The following is a 20010-nucleotide window of genomic DNA, read 5'->3' as shown; positions in this document are numbered from 1 at the left end:
GGCCAGAAAGAGTCAGACATTTTTGGTGTTGCCTTGACTAGGCTGGAAAAGCTGAGAGCGTGTTTGCTCGTTTTAAGTATTGTAAAAGTGCCTCTGTCCGCCTCTGTGGTGTAGTGGTTAGCGTGATTAGCTGCCACCCCAGGAGGCCCGGGTTCGATTCTCGGCTCTGCCACGAAATTTGAAAAGTGGTACGAGGGCTGGAACGGGGTCCACTCAGCCTCGGGAGGTCAACTGAGTAGAGGCGGGTTCGATTCCCACCTCAGCCACCCTGGAAGTGGTTTTCCGTGGTTTCCCCACTTCTCCTCCAGGCGAATGCCGGGATGGTACCTAACTTAAGGCCACGGCCGATTCCTTCCCTCTTCCTTGCCTATCCCTTCCAATCTTCCCATCCCTCCACAAGGCCCCTGTTCAGCATAGCAGGTGAGGCCGCCTGGGCGAGGTACTGGTCATTCTCCCCAGTTGTATCCCCGACCAAGCGACTGAAGCTCCAGGACACTGCCCTTGAGGCGGTAGAGGTGGGATCCCTCGCTGAGTCCGAGGGAAAAGCCGACCCTGGACGATAAACAGATGATGATGATGATGAAAAGTGCCTCTAGGAGCTTGATATTGTAAATTAGGGAGCAAGTGCTCCAGGTATTAGGGGATTTCTGCCCTTTTGTTAATTTATGCTCCTCTGTAAAGTTTGATCTGGAAGCTCAACGATTGTAAAACTAGGGGCTGGTAGCGCAAGTGTGTTAAGGATTTGAAGTCTTGGATTTTTCTAAAGTCTTGTTTTTAATTTGCTATGTATTTGTTATCTCACTAAGTGAGAATTTGTTAACTTGTTGCTTTTCGAAAATATAACCTTCCATTTCAGTTTAAATTCTTTCTTGACAAAGTAGTTAGACCCATTCACCCCGGCACCTTCTTTCACCTCTGCTGATCCACCAAACCACGGTAACAAGGCCTATTCCAAATTATAGCACCATACTTCACTAAATAGCTTAAAATTCAACCTTAAAAAGAGCAGTTTCTTAAGAAAAGCTTCTTTCTCTTCACTTTTATTAAATTCTACATTCATTTTATTCCAAATTAGCAGTGAAGAGGGGGTTTCTCCTCTCGTTTGGAGGAAAAATTTGCCTCCAAGACATATTTTTTCGCCGCCAGTGTAGTGAATTGAGATGTTCTGACTCATGGGGTACTCCTAGGAAACAGATTAGTAAAAGGGCATAGTTTTTACCCTGAGACTCTCCACTTTCCGACCCCCCCCCCACCGAAAAAAGACGAAGAGTGTTCACGGATCACGGCCGTCTGCGGTTTGGTCATTCCATCTCTGGAACTTTGGTCTGTTAGATCGGCAGCGTAGTACTGTTCGTTAAAAGTGAGAAAATGTGTTGTTTTTCATTTGATCGAGTCTTTCATATGAAAGCACTGATTTTAATCGCGCGATTTCTGCTAAAGGCATTGTAATCACGTATGTTTATTTCAGTTGGGAAAACCACGACACAGGCTTTCTGAGGATGTAAAAAGGCAGGTGGAGAGTGAGTGTCTGCCATTATAATTGAAACTCCCCAACCTGATTGTGACTGATGATAGGCAAGTGGACGTGCCATTACAATGAAAATTCCCTAACCCAGTCTTGATATGAGAAAAGACGTTTGGTGACTTTCCGGTGGCGTTTCTAGGGTAAAGTTAAGGGCAATGCAATTTCATACAGTCTTGCTCGCAACATGTATTCCGTAGTGAAGCACGGGTACATCTGCTAGTGTATTGTATATAATCGTCACTGGGCAAGGGAAACCTCGTAACTCCTTCGGAGTAAAGTTTACAAAAGAAGTCTAAAAGTGATCGATCAGCAAGAACTGTTCACTGCTTAACGATAGCGCAATCTTCTGTTCCCTTTTCAGGCAAGCCTTCACAAGACGGAGGGCGAAACGTGGTTTTCTTATGAGTGGAAGTAAGAGGTTTTCATTGCCTAGGAAGGAGTATGGAATGAGTGGATTTCGACAAAAAAGAGCATAAATAAGCATTTTTACATACTGACACACATGAATACTTCTGTGTAGTGTTAGACAAAAACACTCAATCAAAACAAGATCTTATTGAAAATGAGCAGGTTTTTGTGAACTGCTCACTGAAGACCCTTCGTGTAGTCACATCACAGAAATAGTGCGGTAACAGTTGAGGGGAAGGCACGGTGAAGGCTCGGCACTAGTATGTGTCTGTCCATTTGGGGTTGAAGTCTCATTCCTGAAGGGAATCGAACCCACGACCTACCGTGTGAACCACGCACGCCTCTCGAAAATACCACAGTGGACACTGAAATTCACAATGTCCGTACAAGGTGAGGAGCAGCCCTCCTTGTCCTGAGCACGTCGTAACGCTGAGGCGGCCAAATCCAATATGCCGCTTGCGATCCCTATAAAATTCCAAAGAATGCAACATGAGCTTCCAACTTCCTGTCCCTGTTGGCGAGGTTGCAGTTGCTGCTGCACTTGTCGTTGTATGATTGACGAACAAGTGACATTGTCACTGGTTTCTCCGTGGTTAGAATCCAGGCCAATGCGCGTGGCATTTTTGAAATCAAGAATCACGTCCTAGTGGTTCGAATTCCACGTAAAACTACAAGCTTGCACAGAACTGAGCCTCTGGGATATCCGAGTATTATTTAACCCACTCTCTTACAACTGTTGTCTGTTTAAATCTGACCATTGATGTCTTTCGACTGTGATTTCAACTTTACGGTCACAGCCTGTACTAACGTATTTACTGCATGTCTCCAATGTACACGTACCTAACTTTATAAAGTTGGACATCTAATTTACAAAATGCCATTTTTCATCTTGTATCATGGTCTGGGGATGATGTGATGATGATGTTAAATGAAAGGTTTTAGCATGCCGGGGAGGAAGGAATACTTTCCTTGTTTTTCCTTGATGACGGAGGAGACATTGATTCACAACATCTGATAATGCACTGAGCAATCTTGACGATTCTATTTATAAGACGAAGGCGGTTAAATAGACTGCCGCCGTCAGGATTCGAGCACAAATTCTCTTCCATTGGGATCGACAATCGACAGAAGTGCATCATAACCCTAATTCTTCAGTTTAAATCAGGGATCTAAACCGTAAATACACTGTTACTCCTTGCAAAGTTTGTAATATAAAATGTAAATAATAACAATAATAATAATAATAATAATAATAATAATAATAATAATAATAATAATAATAATAATAATAATAATAATAATAATAATAATAATAATGTTTACACCAAGCGTCCTCAACTTGCTACTCTCAAGCAGGGACGTTCCTGAGGCGCCTTCCTTCTATTCAGACTTTTATGAGCCGCAGTAACACTGTTGCTATCCATCCACTACAATATTTTAGGGTTTACTGACTTCAAAGTTCTTACGATCTTACGTTAGAAATATTAGAAAGAAAAATTAGAAAGATTATTTTCTACAGTACCTAGTGTAAGTAAGATGAACGGCAACATTCTCCAGAACTTGCAGACACTCTCTCGAGTTTGGATAAGCCCAGTCTGATAGTCCTAAAATTATCCAGCTACCAATTCAAGATTAAGATGATAGGCGTTTTTGTACTTTGGAAAAAATGAACAGTGGTTGAACCACTTTCAATTCAGTGTGGCCTAAATCAGGCTCGTGCGGAAATATATTGAACGAAAACATTGTTAGCCTTTTGAGGATAGCAATACAAATGTTCGGGACGGCTTACATTTCTCACTTATGAGATGAACGCACAATAATATCTGTTTACGTGCACTTCTGGACATTAAGTTAACACTCAAGCTCAACGGTGCTGTTAACGTAGTGAGTATTTAAAAATATATACTGCATTTGTTTACAGCTATTCGATTTTATGGTGCTCCCATGTTGGTGGTGTTCAAAATCCTCAAAATGTTGAGAACACCATATTTAAACCCTTTTTAAAATCCTCTACTTCACTTAAACATGAATTACAAGATGAGCAGCTAAAATTTTAATCATCCTTCCCCTTAATTGAAATACTAGGCTACACGAAACTCCACCCAACCGTTTCCTCGCGATGCAACAGACAAAAGAAATAAGCTGAACCCGACACTGGCCATCATTCAGGGTGTATCAACTCAAATTTCTAAGGACGGTAGAAAAAAACCAGATATATTTTTGTTACGTGAGCATAGGGTGGAAATCAGTTGTTCAAGCACATTTTGAGGTGGCTGAAAATATCACTCTTACATGCCAATTTAATTTGAATCTTTTATAAAAACTGTTCAAAAATGCGTTCTCCTGCTTAAATACACGTTCAATGATCCCAGAGATTACGCAGCCGCAAACATCGGAGCGACGGGCTCTTGCTCGGATTTAATGAAGTGCGAGTTGTCACAGCACAGACATGTCAATCTGACGTTTAACAGAATGTCATATTTGATGTGTACTCTCAGAGCAGAGTTTCTAATTATGTCAGTGAATAATTCACCTCAGACCTATGATTCTGTAAAAAAAAAAAAACCTTTGTTACGGTCTCTTGTACCATTCCTAGAAGCTGGGAGTACCCTGCATAAACAATCACGTATGTAATATTCAGAAAGAGTATCAAAAAAGGCGCTTGTATCTCCCAGAGAATGACAGGGTTCTGTTATGAGTAAACAAAGAGCGATGTTATTCCCCGGTATATACCGGTGTAAATAGACCAGGACCAGGTGGCCGGAGTACGAGTCGATAAAGCTTTGAACAGTGATTATCGCTGAATGGGTTACACTAGGCGGCGTTGTAGCAACCGTGGACTTAATGAAGACAGAAACTCTATTTACTAGTATGAAAATAGGAAATAACGGTCGAAACAGACTTTCAACGTATTAGGTCGTGTTACGTACATGTAGTACGTGTTGAAGAGATGTTAAGTCATCATCATCATCATCATCTGTTTACCCTCCAGGGTCGGCTTTTCCCTCGGACACAGCGAGGGATCCCATCTCTACCACGCCAAGGGCAGTGTCCTGGAGCTTCAGACTCTTGGTCGCGGATACAACTGGGGAGAATGACCAGTACCTCGCCCAGGCGGCCTCACCTGCTATGCTGAACAGGGGCCTTGTGGAGGGATGGGAGGAAGGGATAGGCAAGGATGAGGGAAGGAAGCGGCCGTGGCCTTAGGTTAGGTACCATCCCGGCATTCGCCTGGAGGTGAAGTGGGAAACCACGGAAAACCACTTCGAGGATGGCTGAGGTGGGAATCGAACCCACCTCTACTCAGTTGACCTCCCGAGGCTGAGTGGACCCCGTTCCAGCCCTCATACCACTTTTCAAATTTCGTGGCAGAGCCGGGAATCGAACCCGGACCTCCGCGGGTGGCAGCTAATCACGCTAACCACTACACCACAGAGGCGGCTACTACATGTACGTAACACGACCTAATACGTTGGAAGTCTGTTTCGATTTAAATGCGGTCGTGAAAATTCAATATTCAAGGAAATAACGGTGTTTAGATCTGCTGGCGGCAAGGGTCGAACCCACTACAAGCCGAATGCAAACTGAATAATGCACGACCAGATTCAGCACGATTAGTTTCACAAAATATAAAGCAACTGAAGGAAACTTATTCTACTCAAGAACAAGAATTGTCCGGCTTTCAGCGTACTGGCCTCCAGTTGAGAGGGTCCTGGTGTGGATTCTCGCCGGAGCCGCGTTTGGCATCTCCTCTGGAACGGGAATACAGCCCACTGCCAAGCATGATAGAAAGGCGCACATCACTGCACAGTGAGTAGGGCATCTGGCTGTTAAACTGGGCTAAGTCACGATCTCACCATAATGTAAGAAAAGTGGCTGAGAAAGGAATTGTGGTAGTAGCAGCCTTAAGGACAGTGTTACCAGAATCTTCGGAAGATCTTCCAATTCTTGAAACGACCCCAGAAAATATAAAATTAGATGGATATTTTTCCGTCCTCACTTTCTAGGCAGAAGCTATTAGGCAGAATATTTTACACGTCTGCTCATCATTACAACTTCCCTTCATCTGACATCGGTTTAAAGTCCGCTTGAATGGTCAGTGTTGAGGGCTACGGTTCGGAGGGTCTTAGATTCGATTCCCGGACGAGTTCGAGATTTTAATCGGGTATGATTAATTCTTGTGGCTTGGAGACTGGTTATCTGTGTTTGCACAAACACTCGCCGAATGTTGATTACATATGGCTGGCGTGAGGAAAGGTATCCGGGCGTAAAACAGGGCCAAATTTACATGTGCTAGAGAGTTCGCACCCGCGTTGTGGTACGATATCAGTACATGACCTAGCACATAATTCCGAGCGGCAATTGAAGAGTAAAATCCTGCTATGATTTCGAACTTGATACGATCTGACAAGAAAGCAGATATGAGCAAGGAGAAAAAATGAAGGGGCCGATGATCTAGATGTTAGGCCCTCTTAAACAACAATCATCATCGTCAACATCAGAAGGAAGGTGATTCTCATATAAATGACGGTCGTTCATTATTAACTGAATCGTAATTTAATTGCCAGTAAAATATTACAAATTTACGTACCGTACTGCATTTGTGAACATCTTGCAAAATGTGGACTAAATCTTCCGAAATGATATTCTTCTTCTTCTTCTTCTTCGTATTATTATTATTATTATTATTTTAGATCTAGCAATATTGTTCTAGAATAAGAGTTAGCCTGAAAGAACTAACCCCCCTTACTAACCAGGAGAGATCTCACTCATCTCATGCCCTACGTGCGATCCGTTGTGTTTCCCCTTAAAACAATCACCATCCCATCCTACAAGTGTAAAATATGTTGGTAGCGCTGGAGAAAGAGATCTTTCCACATAGCGAGCATCGTTCAGTCGTCATGGCAACGAACTCACTGGCGATTGTGGTAGTTGTTGCAACACCACATATTCCTTCGCCCCAGCTGCTAATGAAATGAGAAGACCGTACGAACTGCGCCATAGCATGCGCAGGACTTGCCTCACCTCATGCTCGCTACTAGCGATTTTGGAGTTTCTGGAATTCTGACAAAGCCGCTCTATCCTCTCGAATGCGTTTTCAATCACTTTGAAACTATTTATTGTCCAGCCACTCACCTCTGTTAACGATGGCAGGATGTAGACGGTTGCGAGAGTGACAAGCGCACGTTGTCCCACATCCCACATAACGGCCCGCCTGCCTGACTTCGTGACGTTCAGGTAACGGCACTGCGGTACCCAGCGAGCCGGACAAATATTCATTAGACTGCAAATTACAGTGATGATGAAAAGAAGAAAGTTAATGACTGCTGCTGAAGTACATATTGGCAAGACGCAGGAACATAAACAAACCTGAAATGATTCACTCTGGCGTCAAGGAAATATACTGCTCTCTCAGTGAAGCGTATTCAGGATTGTTAGTTTTAGGAGCCTAATATAGTGACTGTGGGTTCATGACGAAGAAGGCGATGAAGATGATAATGACAGGACGAAAAGAAATACACGAAATCCTTTAATCTCGGAAACAAGACAAGGCCTATAGAAGCATATGAGGGAGAGGTTGAGAAGAGCGGAATTCAGCGCCTGTGGGCGCCAATGGATCATATTGTGTTTCTTTGTTTGCCAGCTTTTTAATGTCACAGTAATGTATAAAGCAGGCTTTCTTAATTAAGGGTCACTTACATTAATTTTAGAAATTACCTATATTGGTGGAGAAAGTGAAAAGTTTGCGAAAATAATTTTAATTATTTAAATGAATCTCGCTTAAATTAATATTTTAACAAACAAAAATAAATCATTGACAGAAATAGAAATGAGCTCCCTAAAGTGACAAGGACATGATAAGGAACAGTGACTACTCGTAACTGGTGCGAAAATGGGAAAACCATGGAGAAATCAAAATCCTCAAAAAACAAGCGAATTGATACACATGAACGGACACGAAAATGCACATTGTAAGACCTGTTTTTAGTTATCCGAATCTTCCTCATCCTCACCTTCCTCTACCATGTCCCGCGATATCAATTGCACTGGGAGAAGAAGTCCTGTTTCTCTGAACGATGGCCTGGTTCTCTTCTGTCATGGGAAATCCGTTTCTGTTAAAAAACTGTGCTTATTATTATTTTGGCCACTTGATATTGCTTGTAATATCACGTTTACACACATCTAATCCGGCGATTCGCGACGATATTTCTAGTATTGTGCAATCTCTTCGTGGTGTGCTGGTGTCATTAACACTGCCAAATGCTGCCTTAAATAGACAATTTCATTTCTGAAAGGTTGTTGAACTGTGCATTTTGTGTCAGAACTGTCTTATCTGCATTGAGTTTGACTTGCCATTTCTGAATTGGTATCTTATGTCGTGTCTCATTTTTTGTAAGCCCTTAGGTAAAGTGTGCACCGTCAGAAGGTACAGTTCACAGCAAGAAAGAAAAGAGAACTCTCTCTCCAATAATGAATACCGACAAGAAGGATCACGAGGAATGAAAAGACCAGTGAAGAGACAAAACGTATCAATGGGATTGCGAAGTCAGACGCAATTTCAACAAATGCCAATGGTGTCTAGGTTCAGTAATAATATCTCACGGGAACTGATTATGAAGAATGGTTCGAAGTGTTTATGCACTAAAGAAACCGAAGTCTAGAAGTTTCTGGTCTGCCCGGTGAGCCAGTATTCGATTCGTGTTCCACTCCTGTCAGGAGAACTGGAACTGGGTCTCGTGGAGGTGGGGGAGGGACAGGGGTGTCGGTCATCCTAGGTATGGTTTCTTCGTACGTGTGTCACGTTGGTTGACAAGTGATGCAGCTATAAGCAGACAGGTTGAACTACAACTCCACGGGTACCGATACTGTGCGACCTGAAGCACTGCTGTGATGTTCGTCCTGTCTCCGGCACAACTAAGACTAGAAGTTCAACTTATGCTACAGAATATCTGAAAACAAGTTTAAAGAGTAAGACGATGATTCTTGTTGATGACTCTTTAAGCCTAACCAAGGGAATCAGTCCGAATAATAATAATAATAATAATAATAATAATAATAATAATAATAATAATAATTCCAACCAACTAATTTTCGGAGACGCCGACAGACACGAAGTAGATGTTCAAAAAGCACCGGACTCAGTCGAATACGTTAGCATACGAAAATGAACACAACGAAAATGGTTCTGATGGAGTGCTGGGAGAGCATTTTGCCCGAATAGCAACTCGAGCAACCCAGGGTCGGGGCTGAGCTTGCATATGGGAGATACTGGGTTTGAACCCCACTGTGGGTAGCCCTCAAGATTTCTTTCCGTGGTTTTCCTATTTTCATACCAGGAAAATGTTGGCCACGGTCACCTCCATGCTATCGCATTGTCATCATAAGACCTGTCTGTGCCGCAGCGAGAAATACGAAGATATCTTCTAGTGTGCGTTACATCAGCCTGATTGTTGGCTCCGGCGATAAGAAACTGACTGACGTAGCTCCTGTAATGAAGTACGGGTTGTGTAGTGTCGCACTCATTACTGGTACTGTTGGGGACCTACTCAGCGCAGTCAAGGCAATAAAGCATGCTTATTAGTTCACCTTGAACGACAAGGGTTCGATTCCTCATCAAGAAAGCAGGCTTCCACAACTCGAGAGGCATATGGCCGTGGAGTTCACTCACCATGAAATGAGTAGCATGATAATCCCGGGGAACAGGTGTGGCCGGGTAGAGAACTGTGCACAGAAGCTCCCTGGTTCAATTCCCGAACAGTCCTCGAACGTGGCTCACCGAGGAGCACGCTTTGTTACCTTGCAGCCGACCTCAGTGGCTCCTCGCTTACTCAAGTGGTAGTAAACTTCGTGGAATGTAAAAGAACTTGTGCGACAAGTCTGCATATTACCACCTGTAGTTGGTGGGTTGAAGCGAAAAGCACTCCACAGCGCTACCTACTGCCGACAGTCTGGTACACACAGCAAACACTAATGGATATGCGCGGAAAGAACTCCGAAGGAACAAAATCACAGCACCTCGGTCTCTCCGAAAAACTTACAGGGAGTTAGTCTGGGGTAAAATCAGTAACACTGTATTTACGTTGGTGACATTCTGTTCACCCACATATTCCTTCTTCCTCATTTCAATCAGACCCCTTTCACCAACTATGCCCTCTGTTTCATCGAAAATAAGGCCTCGCTTCTCTGCGACGAGAGAATGATGTGCTAAAGAAAGGAATGCATAAACATTTTCTTTATCGTGATAGCTTGCTGACGTAACAGGGAATGGGCGCCGCTCGCGTCGATAAAACAACGGCGACGTCACCAGTGTCCAGCTCCCACGGCGTCACAGGAACATTCGTAACTTCAACTTACCATCTTCAATCTATCGTCCATCGAATTCTCGTTTAAAGTTTCCGGTGTCAAATTTTTCCAGCATTTTGGGCATATGAACTACGGGATAATTCTTGTTTATCGCTATGGCACAGGGGCGGTCACTGGGGGTTCAACATCTCCTCTCCCCTTGTCACCTGTGAGAATGGGCATAACGGTGCACATAATGTGCATGCCTAAAATCTTCCCTGATGAGAACTTGCACCCACTCATTACATTTGCTCCATCGTGACCCTGTGAAGTCAACTTATCTGGATTATCCACAACTTCGCTCAAAGAAAATTTTAAACACTCTGCTATTGTCTTAGCATCATGACTAGAGGGTGAGAGGAAACCCCAGAATCTTTCAACTGGCTTACCGTTGGGAAGAACGATAACAAATTGTGCTCTAGTTGATATATCGGTGGTCCCATCTGCGATGACCGAAATGAAGTGCGCTGTGGTGATTTCTTTTTTTTTCCTTTCTCACGACAGATTTCATACATGCACGAAAGCAAATCATTCTGAATGTCTTTCGAGGTGCCTTTGAAAACAGTACCTTTGGACAGATGGCCTCTTAATGCAACGTCAATTTCACAACTAAAATTAACGAGGCCTCGAAATATGCCAGGATTCGATGATTCACTTGTTTTCGTCATGCCCGCGCAATGCCATCTCAAACGCGCCACAGAACTTTACACAGCACATAACGATTTTTCCGTACTTGATCGTTGTCTCTTTCCACAGACTGCCTGTAAGCACAGTCAAATTACTGACGGTTATCGTGTCTTCCCAGGAGATCCAATTGTAACTGGGCAAACATATGAGATTTAAAACTTTTGTGTTTCTTTATTTTTTGGGACAAATGCCCTAAATCTATCACTCCGACTTTGGTCCAAGTCCCTTCGCTTTCGTCACTCATGAATCATAAAAAGGAAAACAAATCAACATGTTAGTAATTTCGCACCCACAGATCCACTCGATTCGTTTATATATCCATTCTGAATTTACGCACGATTTCATTACTTTTACTTTTAGGATGCCTCGTTATATCAAGATCAGGCATTGCGCGTCCGGCATCCTTAATCTTAAGTTTACGCTCAAGAGAGAGAGAGAAGAAAAGTTTGTCTTCTTAAGTATCATATCACTGTTCAAACTTATTATGTAGCTCCTTTCCTTTCCCGGGAACAAAGATTATGGACGCAACTACAGTGCACAAAACTGCACACACGGACAAAATATTGTAAGTTCTTTATGTCCTAAAAATTAAGTTTCTGAACGGCACAACAGTGCAGAAAAACACTCACACGCTTGCACAGCGTACAATAATATTACGAATTATGATAACTATGCAAAATTTTGTAAACACTAGTATCACACTTGAAAAACACGAGTAAACTGTAAGGATGTATATTCACACTGTTCACAATGTTGGTAACTTTACTTTAAGAACTCCTACGGCGTTTTCATTGGTACTACATTCTCGTTACTTTTTGCCTCGGTGATTTTTAAGTTAATTTTCTCTCCAAAAAAGTAATTATTCCAAAGAAGGCAAATGAATAGATGTTTAGTAAGTATTGATGTATCTGGGAAAAGTCATCAATTGGAATGTGGCAGTTTAATGTGAGTGCTGGTAGTAATGATCTTACGTAGTTTAATTCCTGTAAGGGCAACAGATGGCAGGCACTTACTTACCCCAACACCCCCGAAAACACGACTTGAGAGAGTGGCATGTTGCGCATGCGTAAACCACAGATATCTGTTTCTGCGATATCCTGGTCTTGTCTACGTGCCGGCCGATGTCCCCCCGCACCTTGCCACTCCCTTTGCCCAGGTACGGACGGAGAGATCGCCTTCCAAGTAGGGTTCGGCACTATGTCCCTGTTTCGGCACACTGTGCCGGTGCACAGTTATGTTCCACTGTTCCAGAACCCCGAGTGTCAATTGTTCCGAAACATCCTCAAGCGAGACGGAGACACTGACTCGCTGTCCCGTCAGAAGCGCCACTATGCACGGCTCTTCGTCTACTAGCTGAACTGTGCAGCGGGCACACGGGACGCGGGACTGCAACTGCACAGTGTAGAGAGAACTTCGAGACGCAACATTACATGCTCTGCGCCAGCGGGAATGTGTCTGTACGGAACGTGCTGTGTGGTGTGTGCCTGTGTGTAGTTATGGCCATGTCCAGCATAAAGCTGCACGGAACGTGAACGAACAGTCGGAACACTGAAATTCGCACCCAATAATCACGTTTAAAGGCTGCTTTTCCGGTCAATATGAAATACACATAAGACGGTTACAATGGCAGTGCAGGTGTTTCAAAGTAACTAGTTCAAGAATATTTTCACCAGTTGAATGTATTGATAAAACTTCATGACAAGTGAGAAAGCAGTCGGAACTCTGAATGATTCTTTCTAGGATAAGAATGTTTTAATTCATTCTGAAATACACCTGTCACGATTACATTGCCAGTACAGGTGTTTACAAATGTCACAATGATATTTTCACCAATTAAAAATATAGTCGCACAGTTTAAGAAACATTCGTCAGTGCTCTATTCACGTACACAATATACAAGCGGAACACGAAAATAAAAACTGTGCAGGGATCGAGTTGGCAGAGCATGAGTTTCAAACGTGTTATTGATGTGTGCCAGTTTTAATCTAAATAAACATACCTCAAGTCCTTTCTCAATACAAATACTGGACTAAATGTGAGTATTACCACTTAGTGTAAACTTCGAGGATTGGAGTCGACATATTTTATTTAATTAGAGTGAAATTGATTATTTTCTGTTCTACGTGTAGAAAACTGTTAGGATATCAATAATCAACAGTTAAACGTCGTAATTCAGGGAGGCTTCACAGCCTTCCACCCTCAAAGAAATGGCTTCTTACCAAGGAAATCAGTCCGTACATAACCTTACCGACAGTTCTACCCATAATGTACCTAAGCAGTCTCAGATAAGTTATGCTTCTGTAATGCAGTTAACACCAAAAAAAGAACAGGCTATTATTATTGATGCTCACGACGGAATCCCAATAAGAGACTACGTCCTTGCTGTAGGAAAAATAACAGATCCAGCTAACATACGTTATATATCTCGTATTTCAAACTCAAAAATTGTTCAGGAATTGTTACTCAGTCACCCTATAATTAGAATCAATAATATTGTTCTCACTCTCAGACCGTTAATTGTCGCAAACAAGAGAGTGATATTATCCAATGTGTGTCCTATTTTACCCAGCACAGTCATTGAAGAACACTTACAACAGCCTAAAGGCTGGAATTAATATTCCGGGATTCATACACATTCTTAGCTTCCGCCGACAACTATATGTTAAACCTGACAATTTCAATAAACTGCCGAATGCACTACAAATACGTTTTGAAGGAACCAATTATTGGATCCACACTTCGTCAGACGTTCCCACCTGTTTTATTTGCAAAGAAGAAGGCCACCTGGCCCGAGTATGTCCCTCACTACCTGAGACTCTAGAAGAAAAGAACCAGGCACCTAATCAACATTCAGTTTCCTCCAAGGTGGACACTTCCAAACCAACAAATGCAAGTATGAATCCTCAGCCAACTACTGACCCTCAGAAAATTATTGAATATTCTAATGACACATCATCTTCCTCTAGAAACCTCCCTCAACAGGACATCTCCTTGAACTTGAACACTTCAGTCTCAATATATGAAGCAAATAAAGAATCACTCATAACTAAACCTCAAGGAATAAAACTACCCTTGCCTTCAAGTGACTCTTCAAATAACACTTCAAAGGCTGATATTTCCTTCTTAGATGATTCTTCTATCTCGGGAGATGATAAAACGGATGATGAATTTCCTGTTCTAGGATCACATAAAACCCAAGACTTTAAACAGCCTAAGAAGAAACTAATGGTATTAAATCCCCTCATTCTTGAAGAACAACTTCTTCCTGTTAAGAAAGTAATATAAGCTAATCCCTCAAATTTTATTCTTAATTTCATACAACTCAAGAGTTTATTTGAAAATAGCAACACATATCTTACCTATACTTCTCATGTTGAAGATCTCATCGAGACCCTGCGTAAACTATACCCCTACTATCAAGACAAAAAATTAAAAACCAGAGTACCAGACTTGTAAAGAAACTACTCACTACCATAAACGGAGAAAGCATTAGGTCTGCCCCAGATCAGACAATCCCAATAACTGAAAAGGATCAAATCTAGTAAATACATCTCTTAAAAGCAATCATGAATTCTTGGATACCGCAATGGAATATGAACGGATATTACGCTCCATACGAATATCTACAACAACTTATTAATGAACACCAACCCGAAATAATTTGCTTACAAGAAACTAATTTTCGAGATAACTACGTAGCTAATATGAGACATTTCACAGCATATCACAAAAACCGCAACAATCCCATTCATGCAAGTGGAGGGGTTGCTACTTACATTCGTGACAATGCTCCTCAAAAAGAAATACCACTAAAAACCAATTTGGAAGCAGTAGCAGTTACAGTCTTTCTAACATTTTCCCTATGCATCTGTAATATTTATTTGCTCAGCAGCCAGAACATGGATCTAGATGAATTAGTAGATCTGATAAATCAACTTCCTAAACCATTCCTCCTATTAGGAGATTTCAACTCCCATAACATCCTATGGAACTGTCTCTACACTAACACAAGAGGAAGGATAATTGAATCGTTGCTAGATTCTGAAAATTTGATCCTAATAGACTCGAACAGCCCTACTCACTACGATATCCAGCATGGAACTTTTAGTACTATAGATCTGTGTCTGAGCACTCCAGATGCAGCAACGATCATCACTTTTCGGAAGTGATCATTTTCCTATCATAATAAATGGAAACAACAAGCCCCACCCAAGCGTACGTCCAAATAAATGGAATACTAAACATGCCAATTGGCAAGAATATAAAGAAAATATTAAGGCAGCGTTATACAGATTATCACCACGTACTCATTTCAAAAATTTTTACATTGATTATATTGTAAGAGAATTCACCAATATTATACTTCAAGCCGCAGAAAATTCTGTTCCAAGAACCAACAATACAACTTACAGAAAATCAGTCCGTTGGTGGAATGATTCCTGTAAAGATGCAATTAAAAAGAAAAAAACCAAGCACTCTACAAGTATAAACGCCATCCCACTTTGCAAAACAAATTACTGTTCCAAGAAAGTCTGCTGCAGCCCGAAAAGTCATAAAAGAGAGTAAACGAGCATCTTGGCTGAAGTATGTGTCATCTCTGTCTCATCAGACCCCACAAAACACAATTTGGGAACACCTACGAAAAATAAGAGGGCTTAAAAAACCCCTCGCGTATCATAGCCCTCAATAAAACGACTGGATCAGTTACAACTGCACATCACGATATTGCAAATGAATTAGCAGAGAACTTTGCAAAAATTTCAAGTTATTCCAACTATGAACAAGAATTTTTATCCTCTTGTGAAGTTTGGTCCTGATTTACAGTCACACATCCATCTAATTGCTGACCAATGCTACAACGATAATATCAGTATTACTGAAGTACTACTTGAACTCAGTAGCTGTCGAAGTACAAGCCCAGGTCCTGACGATATTATATATGACTTCCTGAAGGAACTTCCTCCTGAAGGCCTAGCATTCCTAACTGAAATATTTAATTTCATTTGGTCACAGAAAGTCTTTCCTGTAGCTTGGAAGAAAGCTATAGTAATTCCAATACCTAAGCCTGGCTGCGACCACATGTTACCAGATAACTATCGACCAACAGCTCTAACCTGAACAATGTGCAAACTAATGGCAAAATAATAAATAAAAGACTAAAATGGGTTCTAAAACAACAGAATTTCTTCACTGCAGAACAGTGTGGCTTCCGACAGTTTCACTCAACAGATGACACCTTAGTAGTATTAGAGTCAGAAATCCTGGATGGCTTTCATTATGGTCAACATCTCCTTGCAGTCTGCATAGATATTCATAAAGCGTATGATATGGCATGGAAAACGCACGTTATTAAAACTCTACTGCAACATAATATTAATAATAATTAATATGATCAGTTTTATCTATAACTTCCTGCAAGACCGACGCATTCAAGTTCGAGCTAATGGTGTCCTATCCCAAGAAGTTAGTTTAGAAAATGGTGTCCCACAGGGCTCAGTTCTGAGTGTAACACTTTTCTTAGTAGCTATAAATGGCATCACGTCATGCGTTAACCCTCCTGTAAAAACTTGCCTCTTTGCTGATGACATGACTATTTTTTTGCAGAGGTCGCAACCTGTCAACCACGCAAACAATTATACAAAATTCTCTTGAAGATATTGCCAAATGGGGAAAACACACAGGCTTTATCTTTTCTTCAACCAAAACCAAATGCATCTTATTTTCCAAACAAAAAAGTGATAGTAACTGCCCAGAATTGTACCTCAAGGGAAATAAAATTGAGATAGTAAATGAAACAAAAATACTAGGAATGACCTTTGACAGAAAATTAACATGGAACTCCCATCTAAAAACTGTAAAAAAAAAAGACTGCCTACATCGAATTAATGTACTCAAATCATTGGCAGCTAACAACTGGGGAACAGATCTTCATGTATTAATGTGCACTTACAATCTATAACTCGCACCAAACTGGATTATGGTTCTATTATATATAATTCAGCTACAGCATCCTCATTGAAAATGCTTGACCCGATTCAAAACACGTCTCTCAGGATTTCCCTGGGAGCATTCAAAAGTAGCCCGATCTCAAATTTATTGATGGAAGCTAATGAACCCCCGCTTCGGACTCGCAGAAAACAACAGACTATCAACTACGCAGTGAAGATAGCGGCCTCTCCTCACTCCAGAGCACACGAGTATGTATTCCCACGCTATCAGCCTCAACGCTATTCCTCGCAACAAAAGAGACATATACCCTTCCACATTCGGTTTACACAATACTTACAGGAATTTAATTCTTCACTTCCCCCGATTGTTTCAAGAACTAAAAAATACATCACATTCCCTCCATGGAAAGCTGAACCACCACCAATAATATTAGATTTAAGTGAATTCAATAAAGAAACAACAGACAGTACCGTATTTAAAAAATGCTATCTGAAAAATGTGAAAGTCTGCCCAGACACACTCCTATATACACTGATGGCTCAAAAACCGAATATGGCAGCGGCTGTAGTGTTGTCCACCCTGATCACACAGTGAAGTATGCACTACCAGCTACATGCTCCATATTCACATGTGAACTGCATGCTATCCTAAAAGCTATGGAATCCATAAAGAGTTCCCACCAAAAAGAACCTTTTTTAATCCTTAGTGATTCTTTATCAACAGTAGAACTCATTCAAAATGCATCATCCTCAAATATATTAGCCCAAGACATACTGGAGAATTACAATACTGTGAAAAATAAAGAGCAGCAAGTTACCATAATATGGATCCCCTCACATAAGGCAATGAACAAGCTGACATATCAGTTAAAGAAGCAATTCGTCTTGCCGTACATGATCCAAACTTTCCAATTCATCACACCGACGTTACTCCTTTTCTTACTACAAAGATCCGAAAACAGTGGTTAACTGAGTGGACAAGGGAACAACCCACAAGACTCCTGATATCAGGCGTGGATCTACAGATAAATTTGATGTTTCATTCCTTCAGCGCCGAGAACAAGTGCTCATTACTAGAATACGTATAGGCCATAGCAAACAGACTCATGCACATATCTTTTCTAAGAAAACTCCACCAATATGAGACACCTGTCAAAAAAGAAAAACTATTGACCACATTTTATTAGAATGTCATCTATACGATTAACAAAGACAATTGTGTAATTTAAACCAGAATAATAGAGTATGTGACATCTTGAACAAAGATACTCAGTGTAAAAACATCATTAAGTTTTTTAGAGAAACAAATCTATTCAGTGACATGTAATCACTATCTGATCAATATGTACTGTTGTTATTTTTGCAATTAATGTAATCAATGCAATTATCCTTCATGTATAATTATGAATGTCGCGATATGACTTTCTAAGTTAAACCGACAATAAACAAGTATTTTAAAAAACACTGTGGGATGTTTAAGTTTGAAATGTCTTGTCGTGCCGGTTGAAGGTCCCTTTGCAGACAAAATAGAACATAAATTGCATTTCACTCTGTCCGGTTTTCTTCTAGTAAAACAGTCCTCAACAGGACTCCGATGCGACATTATGCTAAGTTTAACGTCTTTCGTACGGTTTAATTACTTTCGTGCTGTTACGCTCTTTGCACTTCGAATTCCTTCCCTCTCAACTTCCATTTACCTTCTTTAATATTTCGAAAATTTCCCTCAACACTTTCTCGGGGATTGACGTTAAAAATTAATTTGGACTTTAAGGAAACTTTTAAGCCCAAGAAAAATATAGGTCATCGCTTAGGAATTAATGATATAACTGGATGAAAACATTGTTGCACAGGGCGCACACAGCCTGTATCGACAGTCAGACTCAGCCAAGGCCAACTAATCTATCACCGAGCTCGATAGCTGCAGTCGCTTAAGTGCGGTCATTATCCAGTATTCGGGAGATAGTAGGTTCGAACCCCACTGTCGGCAGCCCTGAAGATGGTTTTCCGTGGTTTCCCATTTTCACACCAGGCAAATGCTGGGGCTGTACCGTAATTAAGGCCACGGCTGCTTCCTTCCCACTCCTAGCGCTTTCCTGTCCCATCGTCGCCGTAAGACCTATCTGTGTCGGTGCGACGTAAAACAAATAGCAAAAAAAACCCTAATCTATCTAGTGCGGCCTTACAGAGCACGTTCGGTGCAGGCACATTCCAGCTGACGCGGAGCATGTCATGTTGCCTCTCGAAGTTCTCTCCACGACGCAGTTAGAGTCCTGTGTCCCGTGTCTCGGCAGTCTGTACCGAAACACTCCGCCTCAAGCTCCTACTGTTGCGGACCAACTGAATGTTGCGGTCTGCCCAACCCTACAAGTTCCAAGGGGGGTCATTTCAGACAAATATCCAGCCACGGAACGTGCGCAGTTCATTTGAATTGAAAGCCAGTACGAGTATATTACGGATAGATGGGCTAAGCAAGAGCTTCGGAAGGTTCATTGCTCCATTGCACTACGCCACTGCTATGGGAATGAAGTCCACAGTTCAGGCAAGCAACATGAGCTGCGAATTTCAGGCAAATAAAATACAATAAACTATGAGAGTATATTCATTATTTATTGTTGAAAACTGCAATCCTTTCCTTAATCCTTGTTATTCGGTCGATTAGATTAACAGTTTGGCTTTTTCTACCACTACGAGCGCTAATGTGAGTCAATGCAGAGTTTCACTTAAGCCCTTATAACTACATTGTGTGTCAATATGTTTCCATAAAAACTCAAAACCAAAGAGCACATTACAGAAATAATTATGTAAATAAGTTACTTTGGCTGGGAGTTGAATAAAAAAGAAAACGAGTTAAGAAACAAGCGATATTGGGCTGTTTTTCCGGAACTGCGTTTAAGCCGGAAGTGATTTTCGAAAATTATTTTTAGTTCGATAGAGCTATTCAAACCTTTCCGGGCCATTTAACACTTCAACTTCCGGCACAATTCGTTGATTTTACGTTTTTTGTTATTTGGGGCTAAGAAATGCTTTCAACATTAGGAGAGAGTTGTGTTCGCCTCTCCTTGTTCTTTTCCGGAGTTTTATTAACAGTAGCGTGTTGGA

The sequence above is a fragment of the Anabrus simplex genome, chromosome 4 (genome assembly GCF_040414725.1).
Source record: "Anabrus simplex isolate iqAnaSimp1 chromosome 4, ASM4041472v1, whole genome shotgun sequence".
In the NCBI taxonomy this organism is placed as follows: domain Eukaryota; kingdom Metazoa; phylum Arthropoda; class Insecta; order Orthoptera; family Tettigoniidae; genus Anabrus; species Anabrus simplex.
Note: the sequence above shows the minus strand (reverse complement) of the source record.